The sequence below is a fragment of the Ochotona curzoniae genome, unplaced genomic scaffold, assembly GCF_017591425.1.
Source record: "Ochotona curzoniae isolate NIBS_2020 unplaced genomic scaffold, NIBS_Ocur_1.0 contig_4516, whole genome shotgun sequence".
In the NCBI taxonomy this organism is placed as follows: domain Eukaryota; kingdom Metazoa; phylum Chordata; class Mammalia; order Lagomorpha; family Ochotonidae; genus Ochotona; species Ochotona curzoniae.
Genome location: NW_024466313.1, coordinates 4487445 through 4510417, shown reverse-complemented (window position 1 = coordinate 4510417; position 22973 = coordinate 4487445). Strand labels below are relative to the sequence as shown.

The 22973-nt window shown below is 54.1% G+C and overlaps 1 pseudogene; it reads left to right on the top strand.

Annotated features, from left to right (window-relative positions):
• Nucleotides 1-381: 381 nt before the first annotated feature.
• Nucleotides 382-13084, top strand: LOC121160649 (annotated as a pseudogene).
• Nucleotides 13085-22973: the final 9889 nt, after the last annotated feature.

Here is a 22973-nt window from a genome sequence, read left to right as displayed (position 1 = left end):
GCGGGGAGCCGACGCGGGGACACTGGGAGCCGACGCGGGGAGCCGACGCCAAGGCGGGCGGTGGGCAGACAGACATTATAGAGCCAACCACCCGCCTTCACAAAATGCGTTCATTGGAACATCCGGCTCAGGTACAGGGCACACAAAATGTTGGTTTTGTGTCTGAGCTGAAAAATGTCACCCTAAATTCACACACTCCCCAGACTCCAGCCTGCGGGGATCCCACCTGAGCCTCCCAGGGTGGGAGCGTGTTATTTCCCAGCTCAAACCTGAGAGGTTCCGTGGCCATTTCATGCAGTGACACTTGCCCTCGCAGAGCTTACTGCAGGGAACAGCCAGTGGCTCACCTGCCCAGCGCCGAGGGCAGTGTCCTCCAACAAGATGGATGTGCCTGTGCCCAGAACGTCCACGGTGGCAACCACAGCGCACCCAGTGTCTCGGACCAACACAGACACAAACACTCTGTCTAGAGGGGTCAAGACTAGGAGCAGCATCACCACGGCGGAGGACCGAGGGCCCACGGTGACCGGGACCCACCGCATCACCACGGCGGAGGGCCGAGGGCCCACGGTGACCGGGACCCACCACATCACCACGGCGGAGGACCGAGGGCCCACGGTGACCGGGGTGCACAGCGGGCACAGCGTAGCTGCTGCCTTGCCGGGAGGGAGCCCGTGCTCCCAGAGCAGCTGCTGGCACACTTGTCCTCGGCACCTTGAGCAAGCACCGGTCCTGTCTGCCCCACATGCACACCGGCACCGGAGCCCAGGCTCTGACTGCACCCTTGCAGCCAGGCTCAGCCACCGGTGCCTGCACGCTGCCACCTTAACCCAGGGCCCTCAGAATCCCCTTACCTCAGAACAAAGCAGCTTGGTGAGGTCGGCAAGGCTTGCCTGATGTATCAGACAGATGGCCACGGTGCCTGCTCAGAGATGAAATGCTAAGGGGGAGAAATTAGAGTGATGTTTTGTTCTCAATTGAAGGGGGCCACCATCCCATTGGCCTGGGGTTGGAAGCCGCGTGACATGGGACCCAGCACATGTGACCTATTTTTTGCCCAGCTCCCCTCACGTCCTTGCAGGGTGCACCCAGCGCTCCGGCACTGCCGTTCCAATGTCTTGTCCCCCAAGGGGTGGCCGCACAAGCCGGAGAGCCTGAAGGACAGACGGCACTGCAATAAGCCCTTCTGGGGGCTGGGGCGGGCAGCGTGAGCCCCACTGCCCAGCGCTAATCCCAGTGCAGCTCCAGGACCGAGCTGGCCGTGCTGCACCAAGGACATCGGCGGCACACAGGGTCCTGCTGTGGACTGCAGGTACTCATGGAACTGAGGCGGAAGCTGCTTCTCACGCGAACAAGGTACCTGAAACAGCACGGACCAGAAACCCCCTCCCCATTTTCCCTTCACTGTAGCCGAGGTAACAACCCCCACACACATGTGAATGAATGTGCTGTGCCCCTGGGTGCCATGCTGTTGTGGGGCAGGAAAAGGGCAGGTGGATGGAAGGATCTGGTCAGGACCCTGCAGCTCAGACTCCAGGCTACTGTGAGCAGGGACGGGGACCCCATTCCACCCCACATGGGGAAAGGCTGTCTTGCAGCCCAGGGCTGATGGCTTTCACAGACTTCAACGAGAAAATGGACAGAGGGAACACGGAAGGAGTGGCCGCACATGGAGACAAAGGGGCTGGTGGCCGCGAAGGGGCGCCAGGAGGCGGCTGAACCAGCCCCGGCGCACACAGCAACGGCTCCTTCAGCTCTTCGGGACCGGCACACCCAGCCTGTATGCCATAGATTGAGAGTGGCAGGGTATGCATTGCATGTGCTCGGATGGCCTCCAGTGAGTGACCCCCCCGAAAGGCCTTCTCGCTCACCCAGACTTCACGCAGCACCAAACACCCATTTACCCTGCTCCATTCCCACCTAGGACCATCAGTGAAATATTTTCCCTTATTTTATTTTTTAAAGATTTACTTATATTTACTTGAAAGAGTTACAGAGAAAGAGAGAGGGAGAGACAGAGAAAGATCTTCCATCTGCTGGGATCACTCTATGAATGGTTCCAATGACTAGAGCTGGGCTGGCTCGATTGCAGGAGCCAGGAGCTCCTTCTGAGTCTCCCACGTGGCTGCAGGGACCTAAGGAGTTGGGCTACCTCTGCTGCTTTCCCAGGCCATTAGCAGGGAGCTGCTTGGTGAACTCTGAGGGGCCAGCCCCAGATCTCAGGGTGAGGGCTGATGGCCCGACCCCGGGAAGGGTGGGGAAGGCAGAGCGTGTGCCTCCTCAGGAGATTCCTTCAAAGGCAGTGATGGGGGCACGGGGACAGACCTGGGGTGCAGGTGGGGTGAAGAAGGTGGCCAGGGCGGGGCACCTGTCTGGCATCACACCAGCCTGCAGGGTGTCAGCTGGACCCAATGGGGATGCCCCCTGGCCCATGGGGCCATGCCATACGCCTGTCCACTGCTTGTGACCACTGCACTTTCCCACTTGTGTCCCTTGGACGACTATGGCCAGGACTGGATCAATGAGATTTCCCCCTACCCCCGGCCCCTGGGGCTGTGCCACATGCCTGCCCACCTCCTCTGTCCGTGGGATGACTGTGACCAGGTCCCGGGGTAATGGAGCACACTCGGCCTCCTGGTGCAAGGACGTCCCTCTGTGCATGTGTACCCGGCAGCACTGCCCTTTCACTGTGCCTGCGGCATGTCCATGGGGTCAGGTTCTGCTTTCTGGCTTCCAGGTGCTTCTCTCTTGCCAAGGGTTCCAGGCCCACCTGAAGCCAGCTGTGCCTCTACCGGGCCCTGGTCCCTTCGCCATCAGAGCCTTGCACACACAGCGGGTGAGAGGGCAGGTGAGTAGCAGCTGTGGGATGCAAGTGAACTGAGCAGTTGTAACTAGCCCCTGTCAGGACACAGCTTTTAATGGGATGCGATTGGGAACCGGTCCAGAAATTGACTTTAGTACTGGTACAGGCAGTGGGTGTGAGCTGAGCCTCTGGTACAGGCAGTGGATGTGAGCTGAGCCTCTGGTACAGGCAGTGGGTGTGAGCTGAGCTTTCCACCACTCTTCTTGAGCAGCAAGGCCGACAGGGACCTCCGACAGGGCTGGCTGCAGCAGTGTGCTAGAGACAGGCTGCGGTCTCCAGGCCAGGAGAGGGGCAGCTTGGCACACTGGTCCAGACCTCCAGTGGCGCGAGGGAGGAGCCTGTGTCCCTGCAGTGCCAGGCCAGGCCGCAGATTCGAGCCCACGGTGAGTCCTCCCTGGTGCGTGGTGACAGTGCCCCAGGTCCTGATTTAGAGCTGTAAGTAGGACAGGGCTTGGCCACCCTGGGGTCAAATGGCCTTGGAGGCGCCCTCAGGGACACAGCCTGGCAGTGGTGGGCATGTGTTCTCCCATGTCCCTGTTATGGAGGAGGTCAGATCGTGCTGTGGACCAGTGGGTGCCTTCCCAAAGGAGGCGCCTGGGCCACTGGTCACTGCGGCCTGGAGTCTGGGCTCCGGCGCTGAAGGAGCCGCAGCTGTCCCTGTGTTTGCTGCTGCAGTGCTCCACAGTGCCCGCCCTCATGGGGTGGGCAGACACTCGGCAGTGCCCCGCTGTCCCTGTGTTTGCTGCCACATTGCTCCACAGTGCCCGCCCTCACGGGGTGGGCAGACACTCAGCAGACTGAGTATCCACGTGTAACCAAAGGAAGCTGGACACTTGCTTCACATCGTATTTAAAATTAACTCAAAATGGGTCTAAGACCTGGAACCACAAAACTATTAGAAGGAATTAGAAATCAGAGCGGCAGCCCCCAGTACTGGACGGGGACTCTCGGGGGTGACACCGACAGCCTGACCACAAAGTCTGCCTGGACCCCCACCTCCGGGGCTCAGGAAACCGGCAGCCACCACGCAGGTGGGCCCCAGGACCCAAGCCAGGTGACCTGAGCCAGGAACCCGCACCCCTTGGGCTCATGAAATGGACCTGGTGACCCGGGCTGGTGTCCCCAGCCCCGCCACAGCGAGACGCGGTGTGAGAGTATCTGCTGCTGGCGCCCTGTGGAGCCCCGTGGAGCCAGGAGTGCACACCCTAGTCACCCTGGGCGCAGAGCGAGGCTCCAGATCAGCGATGTTGTGCTATTTTTTCTTTCTTTGCTGCTTTTTGTTTGGGAAGAACCTCCTTCCTTCCCAAGCTGCTGTGTGGTAGGTGGAGACGCCGAGGTGACACAGCCAGCGCACAGCAGCACGGCTCCTGCAGGACTCCAGGGCTGAGCACACGTCCCTTCATTCTCTTGGCAATTTTGGGCATTACCACCTGTCGCTGCCACCCCACAGAACGCGGGAATTCGTTGGTCACAAGTTCTTGTAAACACATGCATCTGGCGTCCATGTCTGCATTGTGACGGATACAGGAGACCAATGTGATATCTTGGAGGTGTTTTGAAGACTTTTTTTTTAATTGGAAAGCCAGACTTACAGAGAGGAGGAGAGACAGAGAGGAAGATCTTCCATCCAATGATTCACTCCCCAAGTGACCGCAATGGCCGGTGCTGTGCCAATCCGAAGCCAGGAGCCAGGAGCCTCTTCCGAGTCTCCCACAGAGGTGCATGGTCCCAAAACTTTGGGCTGTCCTCGACTGCTTTCCCAGGCCACAGGCAGGGAGCTGGATGGGAAGTGGAACTGCCAGGATTAGAATCAGCGCCCATATGGGATCCTGGCATGTGCAAGGTGAGGACTTTAGACATTAGGCTACCACGCTGGGCCCAGTATTTTGGGAGTTTTAACTCAGTACCAGTGCTTCCTTGTGTAGCTGACGAACATACCAGGAATGGACACCACTCAGCAGCTGCTGCACTCATGGGACACAGCGAGCAGTGCCTGCCAGGTGACCCTGTGCCAGGTGGCCCTGTGCCAGGTGGCCCTGCGGGATTCCATAGCTGCAGACATAGGCTCACTCACTCCTCATTCCCTCTCTAGAGAACACCTAACACGGCCTCGGGCATGCGCAGGCGGGCCCCACCCTGCACCTTCCACAGACACTCAGCACACACCCAGCCTGACTGACCGGGAATGAGTTTGGAATTTCTGTATCAGCCTTTTCCATCTGCCCTTCTGTGAGCTGCTCAAGCCCTTTGCCCGTTCCCTGCCAAGTGTGTGTTACCCTGTCATTGTTCTAGAGGTGAGCGGTCCCCAGCAGGCCTTGCTGGACCAGACCCCGGAGTGTGTTCCCATTCCAGGCCGGGTCAGGCAGGGTCAGCCCGTGCAGAGGCCCAGCTGGCAACGGCTCAGAGCCTTGGTGCCCACACCCCTGCCCTGCTGCGCCAGGCTCAGCCTTCTGTCCGCCGCAGCAGCCAGCCAGGGGAGCTGTGCACCTGTTCTATTTTCTCTCAGCCTTTCATTAATCTTATCCATAGAATTTTTCTTGGGTATCTTTAATTTGGTAAAATTCAGCTTACCTATTTTTTTGGTCTTACAATTTTGCTTTTTCAAGTTTCACTTAAGCAATCGTTTTTGCTGCAGACAATAAAGGTGTCCGTTCCGCCTTCCAGGCTTGGGGCTTTGGTCTGTCTCACCCTTGGAGCAGTTTGATGCTCTGCAGTCAGTCAGTCCACTTCTAGCTGTGCTCTTGCTGCTGACTCTGCAGATTCTGGTGAATTTCAAACTGATCTGGATTTCTGACTCAGAATCACAGTCTTCACTGAGTAGAACCACAGGTTTAATTACGAGCATACTGTCCACCGCGCATGAGCTCTGCGCTCGGCTTCCTCCGGCCTCCAGGACCGTCAGAGCGCGCAGTCCAGCCCGCAGCGCCCACACTGGCTAACTGGGCGCTTCACGGGAGGCCGACCCGTTACACGGAGGTCCCTTCAGATGCTGCTCATGATCCTAGGTCCTGAATATCTTAGTAAACACCTTGCTTGGATTCTCTTAGCTTTCCACTGTCATTCCCTCACTTCAGATCGTTTCTCTCTCGTCTCTTTAATGTCCCTGGCACAGCGAAGTGGACATCTAGTATGGGGCCAAACCATAGCCTCCCCTCCGCCCGGCCTTGTTTCTCTTCTTCCCCGACGGGATTTCCATGCGATCGTCCAGCCCTGCGTTGGGAGCCCCGCCATGAACAGGTGTTGAACTTCATCACAGGCTCTGTGTAGACATGATCCTTCTCCAGCAATCCATACAGTGGTGACCTGCACTGAAACATATTCCGTGGAGCCAGTCTTGAAATCTTGCGATAAGCCTTACAATTTAAAAAATGCACAGTTGAGAGGGATGCCCGCCCATGCGGGCCTCCGGCTGGGCGCGCAGGTCACGTGCGGAGGGAGTGTTGGGACAGACGCCTCAGGGTTCTTGTATCTTGTTGTCCTTTCCCCTCCTGTGTCCATCTGGGAGGAGGGTGCCGTGCCTTGCTCTCAAACTACAGCAGCACCTGGGGTGGGGGCAATGACCATCTGACAAGGACTTAGAGACGCTGATGTGGGGAGGAGTGCTCCAAGGGTGCGACTTGCGTGGTTCTGATAGTTCTCAGAATTGTTGGTTTTGTTACTTTAGGGTTGAGCAAATCTTTCCAGGTCTGTTGGCTGATGAAGTCCACCGTAGCACGTCCTCAGACCCGGGGACGTGCCGCAGAGCCTGGCCAGGAGAGTGTCCACCCTGTTCTGCTTCCCCTCCTCTGAGAGGCAGTCATGTTCCTGCCGGCCTGGGCGAGCTGGCCGCTATGCTCCTGGTGCATCTGGACATGCTGCCCAGCACACAGGCATCGGCAGCAGAGGAGGCCTGGTCCTAGTATACACACTCCAAGGTGGACTACACATCCTGCGATTTTCTCTGCAGCCAGGGTCTGAGTCCAAGAAACCTCTCTGGGGTGACCTCAGCCTTGACTCTTGTGTGTACCGGCCATGCAGGGTCAGCTGTGGTCTGTCACCTGCACCAGCAAATATCTGTGGGTGCAGTCGCCCGGTCGACTCCTCCCTAGCCCCATCTCTCACATGGACTGATGGATGCTGTGGCCTTGCTGAGCCTAGCCCACCACGGACCTGGTCCCTGTTTATACCAGTAGGAGTGACCCCCATTAACCTTGCCAGGCTGCCCCCAACCATGGTTTCTGGGCATGCCAGTTCCACTGCAGCCTAGCCCAGCCCATATCCCATCCAGCTCTCACGCACACCCATGGGTGCTGCAGTTCAGCTCAGCCTGCCCCACCCCGAGCCCCAGCCTTCACACATGCTGATAGGTGCCACCGTCTTGTCCCACCTGGTGCGCCCTAAACCCTGGTTCTTGTGTTCACCAGCGATAGGCACAGCCTAGCAGGAAGTGCCCACATTCCCCTCCCGGGCACATTCCAGTTGGGCCTGTGCCCCACGCCCAGCTTCTGCAGGAGCCAGTGGGCCGCAGGTCATACTATTCTGTCCATCCCAGGTCTCACAAGGGTGGGTGTTTTGGCCTGACCTAGACATGCCCTCTGTCCCCTGTCTAAGCCACACATCTCACTCCCTACCTAGGAACAGTCCAGAACTCATTCCTTCCCTGTCAATCATGCCCTCAGCCAGTCGCACTCCAACATGACCTCAGCTCCTCCCTGGGCAACCTGCAGCCTGGGGAGCTGGGTGGCATGTCCGGGCCTGGCGTTCCCCACCCATCTTAAAAAAATAATAGTAAAAGGAATAAGCAACCAGGCTGATGCACTGATCTAGTTTACACAAATTTGGCACTAACCAGGCCCAGAATACCCACCATCTGGCTGCTTTTTTCCTAGCAGTGTAACACGTGCCTAGGTGCAAGGCAACCCTGGCAGGTGCCACCCCTGGGGATGACAAGTTATCCAATGTTCTAACCTACATTTGTCTGGATTGTAACTTTAAACTCAGAACATTGATATTTCACACTGAATTTTAAAGAATGACCTGTAATAAAGGGGGCCTGTTCTCTCCCTGATTATTAGACCTGGTGGCGCAGTGCAGAGAGCTCTCTGCCATATTATCCGACTTTCTGCAGCAACTTGTCCAAGTACAAAGTAAGTGCTCCTCAATTGATCTGTAACAGTATGTGTGGAGGCTTTTTGCAAACAGAAATTCTCTATTTTCATGTACATTTCTTTAGTATTTATCAGCCCATTAAATTCTCAATTTCTATTTCTCCTTTGGAATTTTTTTCCCTGGGGAAGTTATCAGTTCATCTGGATTGTCAACGTCAGCACACGACTGCTCACATTCACTGGTCCTGCTCAGCTCTATCCCAGCTGTCAGTCACTCTCCTCCCCAGTACCGTCCCCTCCCTCCACCACGCAGCCCTGCAGCAGCCTGTCCACCCTCCCCTCCCTCCACCACGCAGCCCTGCAGCAGCCTGTCCACCCTCCCCTCCCTCCACCACGCAGCCCTGCAGCAGCCTGTCCACCCTCCCCTCCCTCCACCACGCAGCCCTGCAGCAGCCTGTCCACCCTCCTCTCCCTCCACCATGCAGCCCTGCAGCAGCCTGTCCACCCTCCCCTCCCTCCACCACGCAGCCCTGCAGCAGCCTGTCCACCCTCCCCTCCCTCCACCACGCAGCCCTGCCGCAGCCTGTCCACCCTCCCCTCCCTCCACCACGCAGCCCTGCAGCAGCCTGTCCACCCTCCCCTCCCTCCACCACGCAGCCCTGCAGCAGCCTGACGCCCTCCCCTCCCTCTACCATGCAGCCCTGCAGCAGCCTGACGCCCTCCCAGAGCAGGACAAGCAGCTCGGCCTTATGCACTCTGTAGCTGACTTCTTCCCGTCCCGTGATTCTTTTCTTGGCTTTGCTCTGCTGTCTTTCACTTGGCTTACCTTGACATTTTTAGCTTTGCAGGTTTCTTAACATCTTTCTCAGCACTGACTCAGCTGGGTCACATTCATTTAGATATACACAGCATCCTTTGTTTTTTTTTTTTTAAGGCGTATTTATTTTAAAGTCAGAGCAACAGAGGTGGGGAAGAGGGGAAGGAAGGAGGGAGCAACACAGAGAGATGGAGACAGACAAGAGCTCAGCCTTTCATCCCTGGCTCACGCCCTAAGTGACTGCAGCAGGTAGGCCCCGGGCCAGGCCAGAGTCAGGGCCAGGAGCTGCATCCGGGCTGCCTTGCGGCTGGCACGGGTTCACGCAGCTGCATCCCGGCTGCCCTGCAGCTGGCACGGGCTCACGCAGCTGCATCCGGGCTGCCCTGTGGCTGGCATGGGCTCACGCAGTTGCATCCCGGCTGCCCTGCGGCTGACACGGGCTCACGCAGTTGCATCTCGGCTGCCCTGCGGCTGGCACGGGCTCACACAGCTGCACCCTGGCTGCCCCGCGGCTGGCATGGGCTCACGCAGCTGGGTGTTGTCTGCTTCATAATCACCCAACTCTAAGTTACTTCAATTCTATGTATTTTGTTTGTAACACAAGACATTTTGTAACAAATTGCTTATCTGTTATTTCTTCAGCACTAGTTTCCTATAAGCTGAAAGCACATTCTGTTACACACCATCAGGTCTTCCCAAGGCTACACACATTCTAGTCGTGCCAATATTCTCTTTATGCTTGAAAAGTAACACACAGAGTCCAAAATAAGCTTAACAACAGATACCCACCTGTTCTTTTAAGACACTCATCTGTGGTCTAGTTTTTGCAACGTATAAACATCTCCAAACTCTCTCTGCCACCACAGGTGGCCTGGTGGCAGCAGTGCCAGCCACGGGTGCCGCCTCTGTGGGGCAGTCTGCTAGCACCGCACACGGCCGCCCTGGCTCCTCACTCCTGCCCCCAATCCCTGGCTCACCATGGCTGCACTCCTGCCCCTCCTGATCCCGGTCTGCCCCTGTGTCCCCTGGCTCACCATGGCTGATGCCCAGGACAAGTGTCAAGGCTGTGCGTCAGCAGGAAGGGGCCCCCAGCCAGGTCACAACCACTGGCAACAGGAACCCGTCTGCTTCCAGGTTGTACAAGGACCCTTTGGGGCACATCTTGGAACGAAGCAGGGTAAAAAGCCATGCTGTTCTACTCCAAATCCGCTGCATTTCAGCCTGAGCCTGACTTTGTCACAGACCATCCCAGCAATCAGCCAACAGAAGAACCTAGCAGGGACTCACCTTCCCCCATAAGCGCGCCACAGGCTCAGGGCTGACCCATGGACGGCAAGTGCTCAGACTCGGTGTCACTCGGTGTCCTCACGGAGCGTAGCCTGCTGTCGTGGGCCCAGGTACCTGAAACAGAAACACGCAGGCCTGTGAGCTCCACGTGGTGGTCCGTGGGCCTGGGAGCTCCACAGGGCTCCTCCGCAGGGCAGGGGCTCCACGCGGCCCCTCCTCGGGCCTGGGAGTTCCGCTGCCAGCCTGCCGCTGCTTTCAAATTTAAGGAGTTTTATCACTGAAAAGAGAATCAATTAGTTCAAGTAATTAGGGAGAAACTTTTAAGAAATTAGATTATTGTTGCGTATAAGAAAGGCCCACAGCAGAAGGACGGTGATGAGAACCAAGCCCCCATCTCCAGGCCTCACTGAGACTCGCAGTGTGGACAGTCCCGCGGCACATGGAGAGCACACATCTGTGCGTCCCTAGGTTCCGTCAGCTCCAGACCAAGGCTGTCCCAGCGCACCGACACAGCGCGTCCCTCAGGGCTTCTTCCTGTGCTTCGTGGAGGGTCCGTTTCTACTTTTCTGTTTTCTATAAACCTCGTAATGATTTCATATCATCATTAAGCTTTAAAAATCTACCCCTGGGGGCCTGGCATAGTAGCCTAATGGCTAAAATCCTTGCTTAACATGCTCCAGGGTCGCACATGGGCACTGGTTCACGTGCCAGCTGCTTTACTTCCCATCCAGCTCCCTGCCTGTGGCCTGGGAAAGCAGTCGAGGACGGCCCAAAGCCTTGGGACCCTGCGCCTGTGTGGGAGACCCGGAAGAGCTCCTGGCTTCTGGCTTCAGATTGGCTCAGCTCTGGCTGTTGCGGTCACTTGGGGAATGAATCAGTGGACAAATTTTCCTCTCTGTAAATTTCACTTTCCAATAAAAATAAATAAATCTTAAAAAAAAAAAAAACCCTACACCTGAAACTCTGTCTTGTTCCTCTTGATCATTTTATTCTTTCTTCCTGTATTTATTCAAGCACTTTTTTTTTTTAAATTTTGACAATCTTCACATAGTTAATTAGGGTAAAAAGGTTCAAGGGCTACAGGAAAGTGGCTAAGACTAGTATTTTTTCCATATTGTTCCCTTCATGTTGAAAGGGGGGTATTAAGGGAGAAGGCCCACCCAATTTCCCACCCTCCCCGGGTCCCGGATGTAGGGCATGCTCTGAGGTTCTATTCAAGCACTTTTAAAATCAAAGTTTCCTGTTTGACATCTGGGGCTGCCCACTCATAAGGAAATCATGATTTGTAGTTTCTGAATTTCACTCTGTGTTCATCTGCAATGGCAATCTCCGACACTTTGTTTTTTAGACAAATTAATTTTAGAGTCATTTTCATTTGAGAGCTAAACTTTGACACCTCTTTCCCCCTTTGAAAAGTTATTGTGTTGCTCCCTGAATTATTACAGTGGAACAGTCCCTTGGGGACAATGACAAGATTCTCTTTGCTACTTAAATGTATTATGCACCTGCATGATGGCTTGGTGACTAGATCCTCGCCTTGCACATGCCAGGATCCCATGTGGCCGCAGGTTCATGTCCGGCTACTCCGCTTCTCATCCAGCTCCCTGCCTGTGGCCTAGGAGGGCAGTGGAGGACAGTCCAGGGCCTTGGGACCTGCACCCATGAGGGGGAGATCTGGCTCTTGGCTTTAGCAGCTCCGGCTGCTGTAGCCATTTGGAGAGTGGGCCAGGGGGTGAGGAATCTTCCTATCTGTGTCTTCTTGTCTCTGTAGATCTGCCTTTCCAATAAAAGTGAATGGACCGAATGGCGGCACACCCTCTCCGGGTAGGGACGGGCAGTGGAACGCGGGGGTCCGCGCTCAGCCGGCCGCGGGGTGGAGAGGCCGACAGCGGGGATGTGGAAACCTCAGCCCGCCGGACCCAGGCGGGAAAGGTCGGATACGTGCCTGGACCTTCCTAGCTGCCAGGAACAGCGAAGGACCTTGTTCTCCGCGCTGCAGATGACCCCTTCTTCACGGCCTGTGTGTGCCCAGCCCCTCAGCCAGAGGGTGACATCGTCCGGCAATCAGCCTGGATCGTGACAAACCGCGGCGCTTTCATCCTGTATTTCTTCTGTGCAGCCCTGAGCTACTATTTTGTCTTTGATCATGCATTAATGAAGCATCCGCAGTTTTTCAAGAATCAAGTCTATCGGGAGATTAAATTTACTGTGCAGTCATTGCCATGGATAAGTATTTCCACTGTGTCGTTGTTCCTGCTGGAGCTGAGAGGTTACAGCAAGCTCTGTGACGACGCAGGGGAGTTTGCAAGTGGCTGGTTTCAGCTGATTTTCAGTGTTTTTCACTGACATGCTTATCTACTGGATTCGCAGAGGCCTTCGTCACAGACTGGTGCATAAGCACATCCATAAGCCGCATCATATCTGGAAGATTCCCACTCCCTTGGCAAGTCACGCTTTCACCCTGTGGGTGGCTTCCTTCAGAGGCTCTTACCATACACACCCTTTTGTGTTTCCATTGCACAAGGTGGCTTCTCAGGCTTGTAGGGCTTGGTTAACATCTGGACGATTTCCATTCATGATGGTGATTTCCGTGTCCCCAAGGTGTTAAAGCCATTTATGAATGGCTCCGCTCACCGCACAGACCACCACATGCACCTTGACTTCCGCTTTGGACAGTATTGCCCTTTGTGGGACAGAATTGGAGGCTCATTCAAAAACCCATCCTCCTCTGAGCGGAAGGGGCCTCTTAACTATGTGAGGAAGATGACCGAAGACAAGTGCAACGGCCATGCAGAAAACGAGCCTAAGAGTGAAGAAATATCCAATGGAGAGTTCACAAAGGCTGGTTATCGTCCAGTTAGTCTCAGATGCTTTTAATGAGGAAAAATGATCCACATGCAGCCAAGAGACATAGCAAGTGAATGGCATCGTTTGAACATGAGCGGTGGGCATTGATGATCCTGGGGAAGATGCTGTGGGCCCCAGGATTCTGATCTCACCTTACATGCCCCATGTTGGTCCCAGGCATGAGCCTCGTCTCAGCCAGCAGAGCTGCCCTTTGCACGGCCTCCGCAACAGTTCCGAACCAGCTGAGAATAAGCTGCTGAGGGAATCAGCTGTGCTCTTCTGCCTTAATTCTCCCATATTCATTACAAATGCTGAATAATACCAACTAAGCTCCGTAACCAAGAAATACTAATGTCAAGAGATTCCTCATTTCAGAAATGTTTTTTTTTATTAATAAAATTTATTTTGACATTCTTTACATAGTTAGAGTAAGAAGGTTCAAAGGCTACAGGAAAGTGGATAATACTAGTATGTTTTCCATATTGTTACCTTCATGTTTAAAGGGGGGTATTAAGGGAGAAGGTTCACCCAATTTCCCACCCTCCCCAGGTCCCGGATGTAGGGTATGCTCTGAGGTTCTTGCTCAAGTGGTTTTGATATTGCCACAGTTATGAATCGCTGTTAATCTTGCCACTCCAAGCACTATGAGGTCTTTGAAAAATCCACTGATTGACATAGTCCATCATAGCTGAGATGGTTGGTTGACCCGTTCTGTCTTCTCTCTTCTTCGTTAGGGTTCTGACTCCAGCATTTAGATTAGGAAGATCTCCAAAGAAACTTCTTGTATGTGCTAACAAGTACAAGGCCTGGCACCGTCGATAGACCTGATCAGCTGGTAGTTGTAATTGCTGGGTTGGTTCTGTTTTCACTCCCGACTTCCACAGGAACCAATGGGTGTTGCAGTCCAGCCTGGTTCTGCCCAGCACACACTTGGCCCTCACATAAACCAGTGGGAGCTGCAGCCTAGTTGGAGTGACCCACAATAACCCCCACCAGGCCCGCCCCCTACCCTGGTTTGCCAGTAAGTGTAGCAGTAATCCAGTCTGTCCCACACCCCATTCCACCCCAGCCGCTGTCTTAGTTTTATGCCCTCCCGTGGAAGTGGTAACCCAAGAGGGATGAGCCCACTATTTCCCTCCCAGGCCTCTCCCACTCCCAGATTCCAGTTGATGCTGCCCAAACAAACCTCGCCCACTTTAATTTTGTTTGCACCAGTAGGAATAATCCGTCAAGCCCGGCTTTTCCCTGATGTAGGCCACATGAGGCGCACAGGTGTGGTAGTTCTGCCTAGTCTGGTCTGCCCCCATCCCAGCCTATGCTCTCCTGCGGGAGTAGCTGTCCAGCAAAGGAACCCTCCCTTATTCCCCTGCTGGCTCTGCCCACTTCCTTTCTTGTTCTCAGGCTGGTTGGGTGCTGCGGTCCCTTCCGGTACAGGCAACCTCACCTTGGCATTCCGTATTGTGCACTAGTCTTTGTTGCGACCGAACCTGGTTCAACCCACACTGGTGCCTGGATTTGCCAGTGGATGACGTGGACAGATTCAGCCTGGTCTTGCCCCCACGTCTGCCAATTGTATGCCAGTGGGTAGCTTTCCATGGCCTTTTCTGGGCTGTTTCCTATCATGTTTCTTGCGCTGACCTGCCGGGTCTGTGTCCTGCCAGAGGAGTTGCCCAGGCTCCTCCATCAGAACCTCTCCCAATGCCAGGTTTCACGCTTACCAGTGGGTCCATGAGCCAACCCTACTCAGTCCACCTCCTGTCATAGCAGGAACTGTGGCTTTTCCTGACTGGCCTTCGACCCAATCTGGTTCTTGCTGTTGGATGTTCCAGCCCAGCCATGGTTTGTCCATACCTACATATGGCTCACACATGGCTCAGTAGGGGTTTGAGACCTTGCCTAGTCCATCGCACATCTGCCCTGGTCCTCCAGAACACCAGGGGGAGTCGGGGTCCGGCCCGGTTCGGTGCATCCAATCCCAGTCCACACTTGTGCCAAGGGAGACTACAACTGTTTCCAGATCAGAACGCAGTCCCCCTTCCAGGCCACGCGCCTCTTGGTGGGAACCTCAGCCCAGCTTGGGTTTTCCTCTTTGCTCTCCAACCGGGTCTGTTCCCAGCCATAGATCACTCGCATGCCAGTGGTTGCTCTGACTCAGCTTGGCACAGCTCCTTACCTGTCCCAACCTCTGCCTTAGACACTGTGGCTTAGCGTTCCTGGCTCCTGCAGACCAGTAGGTACAAGAGCCTAGCCTGGAATGACCTTTGCTCCCTCCTGGTTTCTAGTTTTACTTGTGGGCTAAGGTTTGCTCAGTCGTACCAGATCTACTCTGTTCCCTACCAGTTGACACATTAGCCAGCTGTTGGAGCTACTTTTGCAGGACAAGCCCCAAGCCAAGGCTTCTGCATGGACTGGTATTTGGTGCTCAGCATTATTAGTGATTACAAGTTATACAAAGGAAGAGTTACTGCCTGTTTCAGGTCCGAGAATCACAATGGGTTCAACCTGGAGCTAATTAAGCAGCGACTCAAAGAACCAAATCCCCAGAGCTCTCCAGCCGGGCGGCCAGCAGGCGGAGCCTGGCACCAATGGCGCACTGGCCGCCCGGGAACAGCTCACCATGTGCCCATGGCGGCCGTCCAGGATCCAGGCATGAGACGCCCCGTCCTGAGACCCACCAGCTGCCAGGAGGCTGCTAGAGGTTTAAATTCCCAGGCCCAAGGTCGCGCCCCTCCCAAATCCCCTTCACCACCCAATGAGGGCGGCGGGTGGGTCCCGGACCTGCCCAGTCCCAGAGGCCTCCCCCCTCGGTCTACTCACCCCGAAGGAAGCAGCCCCCGGAACCCAGCAGGCCCGGGAACGGCTCACCATGTGCCCATGGCGGCCGTCCAGGATCCAGGCATGAGACGCCCCGTCCTGAGACCCACCCAGAAATGGTTAATTCTTCAATATTGGTATGATAATAATGATCTGTTCAGCTGAAAACATCTGTGTGAAAAGCAAGTTCTAATGTGTTATTGGTTTTGTAAATGAACTAAGTAAAGTAGGTACGTAGTAAAATTGTCCATCCTGCCATCCATACGCTAAGTCTCCGGGGGTATTATCAAGTATTCCAATTTACTGATGAATAAGTAAACTGGATTTTTTTAGATACTAGTGCCACCATGATTTAATCCAGATCTGATATTATTAAGATAAAGACTTTGCTGATTACTGTGTGCAAACATTATTTAATAAGTGGTGTGAATCTGAGTGTTTTTAGGAAAGGAAATTTGATACCCAAGTAATATATTTGGCACAACTGATTTTTTAGATTGAATTGATGCACTGCACTTTTGGTATGTTTTGAAGTTGTAAGCCTGTAATTTTTATGAAAGGAAGTTATTGCTAAGTAGATTTCCCTATGGCTGAAGGTTTCTTTTGAAATCTTACTCTTCCCTCACTTTTCTCCACCTCCTCAACAAAAAAAGTTAACAAATACTTTTATAAAGAAGTATGTGTTGTGCAACTGATAGGGGACTAATATCCTGGATTTCCAAAGAGCTTCAGAAACACAATGACAGCAAAACGAACAACCTGTGAAAAAATGGGCAAAGGAAATGGACATTTTTCAAAAGAACAAATTTAGAATGGCTAATAGACATTAGACATGAAAAAATGTTCAAGCTCCTTAGCATCAGGGCAATACAAATAAAAAGCACATTTAGGTTCCATCTAACTCCAGCAAGATTGGCTACGTTCAGAACTGTATTAGCAACCCCTACTGGCACGGACGTGGGCAGAGAGGTGCCCTCCTTCACTGCTGGTGGGTGTGTAGGCTAGTACAAGCACTGTGGAAGTCAGTATGGAGAACTGAAACTTGATCTGCCAAATGACCCAGCTCTCTCACCCCTGTGAATACATCCAAAGGAAATTAAATCTGCATATGAAGTGATCTATAACCCTATATTTACAGCAGTACAATCTGCGATAGCGAGGACATGCAAACAGCCCAGATGCCCATCAAGAGGAATGGATAAAGAAACTGTGGTACATCTACTCCATGGAATACTATCCAGCTATTAAAAAGAATGACATTCTACCATTTGCAACAAAATGGTCCCAACTATAGACCATTATGCTTAGTGAAATAAGCCAGTCCCAAAAGGACAAATATATGCTCTGTCTGATACAGGCAACCTTCATTCAAAATACAAGGTCAATAGTTATATAGGTAAACACTTACATATATTTATCTAGAGTATCTGTATAACAGGCGAGTATACCATGAATTAGATATGTTGCAGTATACATCTCTACTTCTGAACAAAAGAGGGACAGCCAATGAAACTTTACATATATCTTGACAATAGACTGCCGGACTGTATACCATTCTCTATACCTACAATATAAGGACATATTTAAATAACAGAATCCTGGAGTTGTGACTGTTGCTGAGGAACTAAACTATTGTTACAATAAAGGAGGAAACGGGGAGGATGGAAAGGAAATGTCCTGAGCCTAATGAACTATATTGTGAAAAATAAAGAATTAAAAAAAAAAAAAGTGAATGGTCCTTAAAAAAAACTATAAATAGGGCCCGGTGCGGTAACCTAGTGGCTGAAGTAATTGCCTTGCATGTGCTGGGATCCCATATGGGCACCGGTTCATGCCCAGTGGTCCCTCTTCCCACCCAGCTCCCTGTTTGTGGTCTGGGAAAGCAGTTGAGCACGGCACAAGGCCTTGGACCCTGCAGCTATGAGGGAAAGCTGGAGTAGGCTCCTGGCTCCTGGCTTCAGAGGGGCTCGGCTCTGGCCCTTGCGGCTTCTTGGGGAGTGAGTCAGCAGGCGGAAGATCTCTGTCTCCTTTCCGTATATCTGACTTCCCAATAAAAATAAATAAATCTTTAAAGATTCTATAAATGTATTATGATGTGGTTGGTATAGGTCAGAGTAGAAAATTGCATCATACTGTATATTTATACTTTTCAAAATGGAGTTCCACGTTCATTTGTGATTAGAGACCCCGAGTGCAATGTAACCCTGCTTCCCAGTGTGAAGGAGTAGTGCGTATTTGTTAAGGCTTTAAATTGGGATCCGCATGGAACAACAGGCTGGGCTGATGCCAGGGCAGCACCACCCCACGCTTCTCACCAGGCACCTGCTAAGGGCAGCCCTGGGGTCTGGGCTCCTGCTGCCCTCACTGCCCACCTGGGGGAGTTCTGGGCTCCTCCTGCCCTCACTGCCCACCTGGGGGAGTTCAGGGCTGCCCTCACTGCCCACCTGGGGGAGTCCCAGCCTTTTGCTTTGACCTAAACCTGCTCCCCCTTTCTATAGATGCTCTTCAAGGAGGGAACCAAAAAATAGAAGATTTCTATCTTTCGTACCCCACTCCCCTGCCTTTCAAGCATTTGTGTGTGAGGAATGGAGGCGGGCCGGCAGCAGAGCGGACTGCTGTCCCCTGTGCCACGTTTTCCTGACGTGGCAGTTTCACTGACACGTGTGCTGGCTTTCTCTGGCTGCCTGACGTTCAGAGGTTGCTGGTCTGCCTCACACGGAGCGGGCACCCTTGGTACCCCTCGCCAGCAGCCCTTGCACCATCTGCTTTCCAGACACACCTTCTTTTCCAAGTTTGTCTTTTTGCCTTTTGGCTTCAGGTTTGGTGCCATCACTGATGGCAAACGTGACCCCAGGCACCAGACCCATGTCCCGACACCCCGGCTGTGTGTCTGTGGATTGCGACCTCCACCCACCCTGCCAGGCACGGTAGCAGGTTCACCCACACCCCACCTCTGGAACTGCGAGTCCAGGGCACCGGAGGGTCAGAAACTGTCCAGTGCCTGCGCTTTCCCCGGGCAACCAGGAACTGCCTGGGCCGCACACGGTGCTTGCAGGGAATGTGTCTGACCCAGTCACACAAAGGCGGGAAGAGACACAGTGAAATAAAGGAGAAAACCCTAAGTACAAGGACGGCACCGGCTGCACCTGGAGGGCGGTGAGGGCTCCAGCCGGGGGTGCGCGGCCATAAACCACTGGCATGTACCTAAAGCAGGATGCTCTGAGGCATGTAAATCATACTTCAATTTGCAAAAGAGAATAAATGTTCAAAAGGTAAAAACAAACCAACCCACCACAACAAAAACAGAAAACAAAGCAATGGAGGGCCCTGTGTGGTGGTGTACGGGCTAATCCTCTGCCTGCAGTAAAATGGTCCTAAAGAAACAGTAAGGCAGAAATGCACAAGGCTGCGAGAAGAAGGGATGGGGGGAGGGCTGAAGGGATGGGGAGAGAGTTGAAGAGACGGGGGAGGGTTGAAGGGATGGGGGGAGGGCTGAAGGGACAGGGGGAGGGTTGCCCACCTGGCACTGGACGGGCACAGGTGACTTGGAAAACCAGGAGAACTGAAGGTGAGCCTGAGGGTTTGCGGGGGCATGTACATGGTCTGGGGGGGCACATGGTCCAGGGGGACGCGCACATGGTCTGGGGGGCACATGGTCCAGGGGGACGTGCACATGGTCTGGGGGGACGTGCACATGGTCTGGGGGGCACATGGTCCAGGGGGCGTGCACATGGTCCAGGGGGATGTGCACATGGACCAGGGGGACGTGCACATGGTCCGGGGGGGCATGCACATGGTCCAGAGAGATGTGTACACGGTCCAGGGGGCGGGCACATGGTCCAGGGGGATGTGCACATGGTCTGGGGGGCACATGGTCCAGGGGGGCGTGCACATGGTCCAGGGGGGTGTGCACATGGTCCAGGGGGACGTGCACATGGTCTGGGGGGGCATGCACATGGTCCAGAGAGATGTGTACACAGTCCAGGGGGCGGGCACATGGTCCAGGGGGTGTGTAAATGGTCCAGCGGGACGTGTACATGGTCCAGGGGGCGTGCACATGGTCCAGAGAGATGTGTACATGGTCCAGGGGGACGTGCACATGGTCCAGGGGGACGTGTACATGGTCCAGGAAGATGTGCACATGGTCCGGAGGGGCACATGGTCCGGGGGGCACATGGTCCAGGGGAGGGCACATGGTCCAGGGGAGGGCACATGGTCCAGGGGGCCACACCTGAGCAGCAGAGGGAAGTGGTAGAATGAGGGCTAATGGCCGCACAGGCGAGGAGGCCGAGGGGCTGGGCCTCTGCACACCTCACGTGAACAACACATGGAGCACTCCAGATTCCAGCCCAAAGTCAAGAACAGACGTCCCTGGGCACAGCCCGGACATGGGGCAGGTCAACAGCAAGGCAGCCGATTGCATGCCAGGACAGGGGGAGGACTGGGGCTGGACCAGGGCTGCTATGCTAGAGGACACGGCAGGGCTGGATGAAGGAGGCCTGTCCCGGAGAGGAGGCAGGAAGGAAGGACACAGAGAAAATGACATTTCCCACGGAATTCGAAGGCCCTGACTCAGCCCATTTCCCAAGGTGCCATTTAGCTCAGACAAGCAAATGCCCTTGGACAGGGAAGCCTGGCAGCTGCCCCAGGTCCCTCAACAGCCTTGCTCTTGAGTAACCTCACATGACACTGCTCACGCTCACGTGAGAACAGACAGTAGAAAAGAAGGGGTGCAAAATCCCCTTAAATCATCTTCCCAAGGAAGCAGAGCCACCTTGGGGCCCGTCAGAGTCCATGAGAAGGACCTGAAGCACCGTAGGGCCATGCCAGGGGATGGGGCAGCTCTCAGCTCAAGGCAGAGGAGGCCAGCGCTGCAACAGTGCACGTGGTGAGACGCCAGGCACGGAGAATCAGCACAGACCAAACGGGGAGCTGTGAACACCTCTTGTGAAACTCAAGAGCAAGACAAAACTCAGTGCTCGGGACGGGACTCAGCGCTCAGGACAGGACAGAGTGCTTGGGACGGGACTCAGCATTTAGGATGGGACTCAGGATGGGACTCAACACTCAGGACGGGACTCAGAATGGGACTCACGATGGAACTCAGAATGGGACTCAGCACATAGGACAGGAATCAGGACAGGACTCAGTGTTCAGGACAGGACTCAGGACGGGATTAGCGCTTGGGATGGGACTCAGAGGAATGCATATGGGCCAATGAAGAAAGGATGGAAACTCCAGGAGAGAAAGTAACAAAGCAAACGGCTAGCAATGAGTACGGGCAAGACAGACCCCAGATGCACATCTCAGAGTGACTCACTCCCCGCTGGAAAAACCATGAAACACAGCTAACAAAACTAACACCTAGAAATGCTTGAAGGGAACACAGTCTCTGAATTGCACATGTGTGGACTGGCCAAAGAGGGCCACGATAAGGCACAAGACACTAGGTTACTAGGACATCAAACACTGGGGGCTCTCAGCAGAAAGATCACCCAGCTCTTGCGAAGACACTGAAGCCACTCCACGCATCTGTGAGCCCCACAACCATGGATTCCACACACTGTGGGCAGAACATTCAGCATAAAAACTGTCGAGGCGCGAAATACAGGGACTTCTTTGTGTGTGCACTCCCTGCAGGTGCAGTGCCGTGTACTCAGTGTGTGCACTCCCTGCAGGTGCAGTGCTGTGTACTCAGTGTGTGCACTCCCTGCAGGTGCAGTGCCGTGTACTCAGTGTTTGCACTCCCTGCAGGTGCAGTGCTGTGTACTCAGTTGTTATACTGCACTGTGCAGGCTGTAGAGCCTACTCCTACACAGTGGCCACAGTGCATCATGCGTGCCAGCTCTGGCACACACATGGTGTATTAGGCATTACATGTGATATCAACTTTATAGCTCAGGGGAGACTGTGCTGTTTCCCGGGACACACTTTTTCTTTTACATAAGTGTGATTTTGAGCAGCAGGTTAGGTATTTCTGGAGGGTTCCAGAATAGTCTTCTGCAGGCAACAGAGATGACTTCAGGGGTAACCAACTGAACAAGAATGCAACACCCCCTCAAATGCCAAAAGAAATAAAAACAGAAAAAGAAAAGAAAAAAAATCACAGGATAAACAGAACAGAACCCACACACACCACCACAGAGGCACACCGTGCAACAGCTCACACTAAACAGAACCCACTCACACCGACACAGGAGCACAACAGGTGACAGCTCACACTGAGCAGAACCCACACACACCGCCACGGGAGCAGGGTGACAGCTCACACTGAACTGAACCCACACACACCGACACAGGAGCAGGGTGACAGCTCACACTGAACTGAACCCACACACACCGACACAGGAGCAGGGTGACAGCTCACACTGAACTGAACCCACACACACCGCCACAGGAGCAGGGTGACAGCTCACACTGAACTGAACCCACACACACCGCCACAGGAGCACACCGGGTGACAGCTCACACAATCTGTCAGTTGCAGGCACAAATTCAAATGCAGAGTACATGTAAAGGTTAACTTACTATTAAGAGCTTCAAAGCGGCTCACAAACCAAGCTCTGCTTTGCACAGTGGAAGAGGCCGGCAAAGCCTGACCACCAGGGAACGTCTCCACGTGCACCTACATGAAGATGGACACCCAGCAGCTGGCCTCTGAGATCCGGCAACACGGTTGTGTAACACATTTACCACGCCACAGTCAGCGCAGGTAGGGAAGGGCCCAAGCCAGGCTAATCCCACAGAGCACCTGCCCGGGACACGCACACCGGCCCTGAATTCCAGACAGCTGACACAGTCATCGAAAATCCAGCTTAAATAAGAACAAGGAAAATCTCACTAAGTTACCTGAAGCAGCAACAGTCCACAGGACCGTCTCTGACAACAGGAAATGAGACCACAGATCAGTGAGTTCAACATGGCGACATTAGTGAGTCAGTCAACATCAGCAATTCACAACGCTACCGAAATGTCTAAAGGGACCGGCTTTACAGAACACACCCACAGAGCCCGACATCACTAAGCACCCTAAGCTTGAACATTGAGAACGCAGCATGGTGGACACACACTGCTGCAGTGCCAGCAGCTCCAGTGTTACCAGCAGTCCTGTGGGCTTGAGGTGGGCACGAGGCCAAGCCTGGGGTGGGGGGGTTCCTGTGGGGGAGGATGGAGAACGTGCCGGGAGCGCCCAAGTCCCAGTCCCCACTCTGCAGCCCAGAGTGCATCACGAGTGACGGTTTGCAGCGTCTTGGTGCTC